We start from the raw sequence: 9300 nt of genomic DNA, 5'->3' as shown, positions 1-9300 counted from the left end.
CATGCATGTACATCCATGACGATTTTATGACGGAATCAAGACAATCATACCTGTGCTGTTGTAGAAGTGTTTTATGACATTACCAAAATTATCATCGTGGAAGTGTCCACTTCCATGATGATAAATCACGCGTCATAGAAGTGCTTTCGTCAAGGGTGACCAACATGTGGCATCCACTGTAATAGAACGACATTAAGCTATCGGGTCCGATTTTGGATCCGATAACCCGCTAACAGCCACGAACAATGCCGATTTTCCACGTGTAAAATTCTCATTGGCCGACGGAACCATGTGTCAGCTCCGCGTTGGCATAGGTGTCACTCATCCAATGGTCGAGATGGGCCTATTATATGTTGACACATGGATGGGCCCAAAAGTGGCCCATAAGGTTTAAATGGGCTGGCCCAACTAAAGGCCCACAAGATTTAGCGGGCCATAATGGGTCGGCCTAGCTAAAGGCCAATAAGATTTTGCAGACCATAATGGGCCGGCCCAGCAAAGGCCCAACATTCTTAGTTAAGGCCTGTACGACTAGTGTCAAATCGGCCCGTCAATGACCCGTCCTAAACTTGTCATCATCGCGGCCCATGGTCACTTCTGGCCCGTTAACAATCCGCTAAGTATTTGGGCCGAATTACGGCCTGGTGTATTTTCGGCCTGTCAAAGGTCCTGCTTCATTTGGGCCCATTTACAGGCCATTGAAACTTTTGGCCCATAAATGACCATGAAGGATTTGGGTCATATTCGGTCTGTTAGAGGCCCACTATAGATTTGGGCCACTTTCAGCCTGTTGTGATTTTCGGCCTGCTAACGTCGGACGAAATCCATGGGCCATATGTGGCCCAATGTCACATCGGGCCCATTAACGACCTATATAAAAATGACACTAATCATGCCCGACCGAACTTCCAGCCTGTTAAAGGCCCGTGTAGTAGGTTGGCGCATTTACAACCCATCCGAATTTCGGCCTGTGAACGATCCGCATTGTAAACGGGCCACCATTTCGGCCTGCTAAGACCAGTGGGTTATTTGGCACAATCAGGGCCCAATCTCACTTTCGGCCTATTAAAGACCCATGTTTTTATCGGCTTGAGATATTTACACCTATAAACGGCCTATTGTTACTAAGGGCCCAAATTATGTTTAGGCCTGTTAAAGGCCCACTATGGGCACAAGCCTACCAGAAAAATATGAAAGCTTGTGCTGATTTAGGCCCAAATATTTTTAGTGGGCTACATGCAAATTTCATCCCATAATCGTTTTTAGCCCAATTGGAATGGGCCCGACGAATGTTGGCATGTTGGGCTCCTACGAAGCTTTCAGCCGTATACATGTCTAAGATAAACCTACACTATACAAAAATAGTGCCGTAATTACTGTAGCCTTTGGCAGCATCATAAATGATGTATCACAACAAAATAAATTCCAGCCATACAACAAAAGGCCTGTTGGCATAAAGTTTACAGTCCTTGCAGATAAAAGCACCATCAGATGTATAGAAGCACATATCATTTGACCCGAGTGCTAATGTTTCAGGCTGTAGAATCTGATGGAGCAGCACGATCTTCACCTTTTTTCGCCATTGCTCTTGAACAACGAAGCGAATGTCTGATAGTCTGGTTTCAAAACCATTCATATCTTGACGACATTTGTCAACCACTATTCTTGTTTCCGTAAAGACGTCCATTAGGGATTGGACTTGTGTCTGGAGCACAGATATATCACTCTGTCTAGCCGGAAGATTTTGTTCAGTAGGCGATTTGGACGAGGTTACCTTGACAACCAACCCAGAATTACGCAGGAAGGTGCTTTTTGCACTATTAGTGGAGAGATACTGAAGCACTGCAACAAGAGGTGACATTGTGCCTGTGGTAGCCTCGTCACCTTCAGGTGGTTGTGGCTGTTCAATCATTTGTTCCATAGCTTGCTGAAAGTTTGAACTTGTAGATTAGTGTACCAGATAAGTTACTAATGAGACAAAAACAAACAAAGTAGGTTACATGTTTATACATAACTTATTTTGGTGAACTACTGTAATACATTAGCATGTATTGTAGTGCCAACTACATAATAAAATCACTTTCGAAACATATGTCCATGTAGCATGCCTATTGTATTGTCTATTTCCTCACATTCATTGACATCTAAGGATAAAGAGACATTGTTTAAAGTAGGATGAACATAGTATGACATCATTCATATCATGGGCAAACAGATATAGAACAAACATGCTATTTTATCATTGTGTGTGCGCACGTGAACATAACAACTAGATTACAGATCAAGACCAAAAGAATATCCTTCATCTCTTTTAAACCATGTAAGGTGAAATGATACGTTAAGAAACTGTTTATAAAAGTGAACAGAGTAACTGACATTGGCTGCAAACCAAGCAGTTAAATGAACACATCACAGTACCAATCAGTTCAAAGGAAGGAGGAGTAAGGACTTACAACAGCAGCTTGAACTGGTGTGCTCATGCCCTTCATCTTGTTGGTGTGGCAATCCTTGAAGATTTGCACTGCATTCGGTTCAGGTTCTTTTTGGTCCGCACGGGCTTTCCTCTGTATTTGGAACAAGTCAATATAGATACGATAATATGGCACAGAAAAAAGAAGGAAGTAGCAGCTATTTACAGGAGCCTCGCAGTGTGCAATATAGGTACGAGATCCTATTGTCTGTTGGAATTTCACTTTAGAATGGTTGGTCTTGTTCTTCAAACAGTTAGCCTAGAAAAAGATACACTTGTAAGGCACATACATAAATACAAGTTCAATATGTGGTCTGATCAAATACATATAGCCTACCTGATACTTTGGATCAGGCCAGTGTTCAACAAGGGCTGTCCAGTCTTCATCTGTAATATATTCCACTGGAGATGTTTGGGCAATTTCATTGTTAGCCTTGCCTTCAAAGTGAGATTTTCTAAGGTGGTACTGATACTGTCGCAGAGCAGACTAAAAAACATGAGTCCATGCTTGTTTAGTTGCATCATCTTTCGGATCCAACTTGAACCTCATCTCTTGAAAAAAGAATGTGAGTCTTATTAGGAGGAAGCTAGAAAGTATGGGACAGAGCAAGACAATATTACTAATTGTGATGAATAACATTACTTACGGATAAAGGTCAAGGAAGGTGTTAAACTGGGTATTGTCTTTCTCATTATTGTACTGGATCCACGTTGGGAGGATACGTGCATGACACCTAACGGCAACGGCTGCCTCTGTACTAACTTGGCTGACTCTGTAGCATCACGTGACCTTTTTAAACCTGCCTCAAAATGGATCTCCATTCTTCCTCCTTTAGATTTTGTTAATCTATCAAGCATTATCCCTGATGTCTGTTTCCGCTTGCGCCGTGGTGCTAGTTCAACAACGAATATGGAAAAGTGTACATCAAACTGTGAGAGTACATATAAAAGAGCATGCAACTGCAACTTGACTCGGTCAGGTACCATCTTGGTGTTGATGCTCATGAGGTTCATCTGACCTTGACAAGTCCTATTATGTCAGCAGTGCTTTGAAAGTAGTGTTAGGTGTGAAGGCAGCTTGGGAATTGGCCAGTTCTGGAGCAAACGAACGAGTAACTCATTGAGATGCTGGTATAGTTGAAGCGGATGCTGCAGCTGGTGGAGCAGGTGATACTGTGTTTGTAGATTTAGCCGATGGACTTGGACCTTCTACTGCACTATAAGTACCAGCAGAATCTCGAGGGCAGATCCTTTTCCGTTTCACCCAATGAGTAACACCATTCCCTACTATATTCTTTTCCTTGCTCTTTTTTGACTTTGCCATGTCAAGCCGTACCCACAACACAAAAGAATAAAATCGCTCTTCAGAACTCATTGATGCATGATACAGACAAGCAATACTTTGATGTAAGACAACCGTATGAGGATGGAATATGTAAGAAAAACAAGACGACGTGACATATTCACAGCTACGATGTGTAAACTAAGCAGAAGGATTTTGAAGAAAATAGAAGTAATGCAAGCTAGACACCATATGAAAGATGTAACCAATATTACTCTGCCAAGTTAAGAGTTTCTTGTCATAAGTGGCAATTCGAAAAATTAGAAGCAATACAACATAGAAAATCAATGCAAGATGCAACCACTATCAAACTGCCATGTTAAAAGCGTCCAATCATGAGTGACTGATGCGGGATACACAACAATAGTACTTTGATGTAAGAACATGGTATGATAGATAGATGCAGTGTATTCCAGACATAGAAAGCCATGTCATATGCACATGTATAATGTATAAACTCAGCAGGTGCAATTTAATCAAAATAGAAATACAGGCTAGACAACATATGCAACATGAAACTAATTATCACACTGTCAACTTAGAGCAAGCACCTGCGATGGTGGAGTATGGGAGATGAACTCATCATGTAGACTTGGGACTTCAACTTCATTAGCAATAGCAGTGGCAAATCTAGAGAGTATCTGTTTGCGTCGGTGCGGAGGACCACCAACATCCCCTAACTTACTCTTTTTCTCCTATTTTTTGATATTTCCTTCTGAAGTCAAAACCATAAGAAGATGAATAAAATTAGCTCTGCATAACTGGTTGATGCATGGTAGATACGAACACTACTTTGATGTAAGGCAAGCGCAGGATAGGAGGATGGAATATATACGAAAAAACACAGCGTTGCATATTCACACATACGATGGGAGGATGGAATATGTATGAACAAAGTAAGCATAAGGCATTTCAACAAAATTAGAAGAAATGAAAGCTAGGCACCATATGAACATGAAACCAATATCACTCTATCAGGTAAAAAGTGTCTCATCATAAGTGCCATTTCAAGAAATTAGAAGCAGTACAAGCTAGAAGACAATGCAAGATGCAACCTACATCACAGCCCCAAGTTAAATGTGTCTTATGGGTAAGTGATTGTTGCAGGTATAAGTTGTAAGCTACGCAGATGCAATTCAACATAATCAGAAGCAATACAAACTAGACATCATACGGAACATGCAACCACATATAACAGTTCCAAGTTAGGGCAAGCACATGTGATGGTGGAGTAGGGGAGAAGTGCTCATCATGTACATGTATGTTCTAGAAACAGGAACACGTGTCATATTCACAGGCATTATGTGTAAAGTAAGCAGATGCAATTCAACAAAGTTAGAAGCAATACAAGCTAGACATCATACGCAACATGCAACCACATATAATAGTGCCAAGTTAGAGCAAGCACCTGTGATGGTGGAGTAGGGGAGATGTGCTCATCATCTACACAGCTACGTTGACTATCCAGCCTTGTGTTGTATTGCGAATCTTGTTGGGAGGATGGCGGAGTAGAATCTATAGAGACCCCATGTTTGAGTTGCTCTGAAGGACCACCATCATCCACTGCCGGACTAATTTCCTTCAACTGTAATGATTTTGCATTGTGAAGTCAAACCGATAAGAGAAAGGAATAAAATTCGCTCTTCAGAACTCATTCATGCATGATACTAACGGACACTACTCGGATGAAAGGCAAACACATGATGCGAGGATGGAATATGTACAAAAAACAGGATGGCATGTTCACACCTATGATGTGGTAACTAAGCAGAAGGCATTTCAACAAATTAGAAGCACCGCAAGCTAGACACTATATGTAAGATGCAACCAATATCACTCTGCCAAGTTCAAACTGTATGGCGTTTCAACAAATTAGAAGTAGTACATGCTAGAACTCATATGCAAGACACAACCAATATCATAGTGGCGACTTCAAGGTGCCTTATCATAAGTGACTGATGCGGGATATGCAAGAATAGTAGTCTGATGTAAGAACATGGTGTGATTAGATATAGTATGTCTAGAAACATGAACACATGTCATATTCACAGACATATGTGTAAAGTAAGCAGATGCAATTCAAAAAAGTTAGAAGCAATACAAGCTAGACATCATACGCAACATGCAACCACATATAATAGTGCCAAGTTAGAGCAAGCAGCTGTGATGGTGGAGTAGGGGAGATGTGCTCATCATCTACACAACTACGTTGACTGTCCAGCCTTCCATTGTCGTGCGAATCTTGTTGGGAGGATGGCGGAGTAGAATCTGTAGAGAACCTCCATTTCAGTTGCTCGAAAGGACCACCATCATCCAATGCCTTACCAATTTCCTTCCGCTTCATTGATTTTGCATTGTGAGGTCAAACCGACAAGAAAAAGGAATATAATTCGCTCTTCAGAACTCATTCATGCATGATACTGACGAACACTACTCTGACGAAAGGCAAAGTTGTGATACGAGTATGGAATATGTACGAAAAACTGGACGGCTTGACATATTCACACCTATGATGTGGTAACGAAGCAGAAGGCACTGCAAGCTAGACACCTTATGGAAGGTGCAATCAATATCACTCTGCCAAGTTAAAACTGTCTCATCATAGGTGGCGTTCATCAAACTAGAAGCACTACATGCTAGAAATCATATTCAAGACGCAAACCAATATCACACTGCCAACTTAAAGGTGTCCCATCATAAGCGACTGATGCAGGATACACAAGAAGAGTAGTTTCATGTAAGAACATGGTGTGATAGACATATATAGTATGTACCAAAAACAGGAAAGCGTGTCATATTCACATGTATCATGTGTAAACTAAGAAGATGCAGTTTACACTAATTAGGAGCAATACAAGCTAGACACCATATGCGACATGCAACCAGATATCACACTGCCAAGTTAGAGCAAGCACCTTGGATGGCGGAGTAGGGGAGCGGAGACTTGGACCTTGTAATGCACTAGCAGTACAAGGAGAATCTGTACAGATGCTCCATTTACATTACTGCAGAGGACCACCATCATCACATTCCTTACTCTTTTCCTTCCTCTTTCTTGATTTTGCCTTGTCAAGTCAAACCCACAAGAAAAAGGAATAAAATTTTCTCTTTAGAACCCATTGATGCATGATACTGACGAACACTACTTTCATGTAAGGCAGCCGCATGATAGGAGGATGGAATATGTATGAAAAACAGGACGGCGTGACATATTGACATGTATGATGTATAAAGTGTAAACTAAGCACAAGGTGTCTGAACTTGTTAGAAGTAATGCAAGCTAGAAACCATATGAAAGATGAAACCAATATCACTCTGCCAAATTAAAAGGGTGGCCTAACAAATGTATTTGACCAAATTAGAAGCAATGCATGGCAACAGGCTAGAAATAATATGCAATATGCAACGAATAAAGGTGTCTCATCGTAAGTGATTGATGCAGGATACAGAAGAGAGGTGGTTTCATGTAAGAACATGGTTAACACATAGATGTAGTGTGCACCAAAAATAGGAAGGCATGTCGTATAATGTGTAAACTAAGTAGATGCAATTTACCCTAATTAGAAGCATTACAAGCTATACACCGTATGCGACATGCAACCACATATCACACTGCAAAGTTAGAGCAAGCACCTGTGATGGTGGTGTAGGGGAAGTGCGGTCTTCAAGTACAGAGCTACGTTCAATATCTTCATTTAGGCTGGTTGTTTCTTGAGAATCATGTGGAGAGGATGAAACTGCACTCTTTATAAGAGTAGCGTGTCTCATACTAACCCACGGGCGTGATTGTCTCATCATAAGTGATAGATGCAGGATACACAACAACAGTAGTTTGATGTAAGAATATGGTGTGATAGGCAGATGTAGTATGTACCAAAAATAGGAAGGCGTGTCATATTCACATGTATAATGTGTAAGCTAAGGAGATGCAATTTAACAAATTAGGAGCAATACAAGCTAGGCACCATATGCAACATGCAATCAGATATCACACTGCCATGTTAGAGCAAGCACCTGGGATTGTGGAGTAGGGGAGATGGGATTTGGAACTTGCACTACAGTAGGAGTAGCAGGAGAATCTGCAGATATCATTTGTTTCGGTTGCTCCAGAGGACCACAATCATTTCGTGCCTTCGTCCTTTTAGATTTTGCCTTGTCAAGTAAACGCACAAGAAAAAGGAATGAAATTCACACTTCCAAATTCGTTGATGCATGATACTGATGAACACAACTTTTATGTATGGCAACCACATTGTAGGAGGATGGAATATGTATGAAAAACGTTAAGCAGAAGGCATTTCAACAAATTGGAAGCAATGAAATCTAGACACCATTTGAAAGATCCAACCAAAATCACTCTACCAAGTTAGATGTGTCTCATTATAAGTGGCACTTCCACAAATTAGAGGAAATACATGTTTGAAATGATATGCAAGATGCAACCAATATTACACTATCAACTTGAAGGTGTATCGTCAGAAGTGATTGATGAGGGATACACAAGAAAAGTAGTTTGACGCAAGAACATGGTTAATAGAAAGACGTAGTATGTACCAAAAATAGGAAGGCATGCCATATTCACAGGTACAATGTGTTAACTAAGCAGATGCAATTTACCCTAATTAGAAGCATTACAAGGTAGACACGATATGCAACATGCAACCACATATCACACTACCAAGTAAGAGCAAGCACCTGCGATGGTGGTTTGGGGGAATTGCGGTCATCAACTAGAGAGCTACGTTGACTATCTTCATTTAGCCTTGCTGTTTCTTGAGAATCATGTGGGGAGGATGACACTGCACTCTTTAAACGAGTAGCGCATCTCACAGTAACCCACTGGGGTGACTGTCTCATCATAAGTGATTTATGAGGGATACAAAAGAGCATTAGTTTGATGTACAAACATGGTTAATAGACATATGTAGTATGTATCAAAAATAGGAAGGCATGTCATTATCAAAGGTATAATGTGTAAAGTAAGCATATGCAATTTAACCAAATTGGAAGCAGTACAAGCTAGACACCATATGCAACATGCAACCACATTTGATAGCGCAAAGTTAAAGCAAGCACCTGGGATGGTTGTGTGTGGAATTGAGGTCATCAACTGCAGAGCTACGTTTACTGTCTCCTACTACTGACACTACACCCTTTAGAGCGCTGAAACGCTTAGTGCTTATCTTCGAATTACACTGGAGCAACTTCTATCTTTTCTTTTTTGCATTCATCAATACTGCGTTAGAGCCTGAAATACCCATGCATAAAAAACAATAGTGTGAGTATGGGTGAAGTGTGTACAATTAGTACAGTGTAAATGTAGCAGATAGCAGGTCGGTGAGAAATAAATGACGAGAGACATATGATAGCTCTACAACATGCATGGCACACGAAATTACTATAGGATTCTATGAAAATAATAGTCGACTGAAAACAAATAGGTTAGTCCATTTTTCTACATCATTTGATGTACAAAGAATGGGCAGAT

The sequence above is a fragment of the Triticum aestivum genome, chromosome 5B, assembly GCF_018294505.1.
Source record: "Triticum aestivum cultivar Chinese Spring chromosome 5B, IWGSC CS RefSeq v2.1, whole genome shotgun sequence".
Taxonomy (NCBI): domain Eukaryota; kingdom Viridiplantae; phylum Streptophyta; class Magnoliopsida; order Poales; family Poaceae; genus Triticum; species Triticum aestivum.
Note: the sequence above shows the minus strand (reverse complement) of the source record.